This window comes from Orycteropus afer, unplaced genomic scaffold (genome assembly GCF_000298275.1).
Source record: "Orycteropus afer afer isolate SDZICR_OR568_19922 unplaced genomic scaffold, OryAfe1.0 scaffold00093, whole genome shotgun sequence".
Classification (NCBI taxonomy): Eukaryota; Metazoa; Chordata; class Mammalia; order Tubulidentata; family Orycteropodidae; genus Orycteropus; species Orycteropus afer.
In genome coordinates this window covers 8,993,437-8,994,062 of record NW_006921680.1, presented here as the reverse complement: position 1 = coordinate 8,994,062, position 626 = coordinate 8,993,437, and positions in this window count along the sequence as shown.

Genomic DNA, 626 nt, shown 5'->3' with positions numbered 1-626 from the left:
GCCACACCATTCCTTTTCAAACTGTCATTCCCGGCATAGTAGATCATATGGCATAGAGTAGCTAAAATTAAGGGAAAAAATGATGAAGTAAAACATCTGAACATAAGATTTCAAAGGGAGGCTTGTGATCACAAAATAAATTATTATAATGAAATGAGCAAAAACTAGGAATTAGCAAATAAAAAGGGATGAACTTGCTCAGCAATCCTTAAGCTTAAAAACTGAAGAAAAAAATCGAAGCTTCCTTTTGCAATACTGAAGGACTGTATGGGCCAAATATTTAACAATGAAAGGGCTATCAAAAGAAGATGGAAGGAATACGTAGAGCCACTGTATCAAAAGAATTGCTCGACGTTCAACTATTTGATGAGGTAGCATATGATTAAGAATCAATGATATTAAAGGAAGAAGTCCAAGCTGCACTGATGGAATTGAAAATAAATAAATAAATAAATAATTGCTCTGCAGTGTAGAAAATTACCTGGTATGGCTTTTCTAAACATGTCTTTGTGAACTCCGTGGTGGAATTTGCCCTGACCAACTGAGTAGCTCCTGATCATTAAAGTTGTCCACCTGGGGTATTTCTCTTGGGAGTGGCACAAAGCAATGTTCTGGGAAGTTTGCAC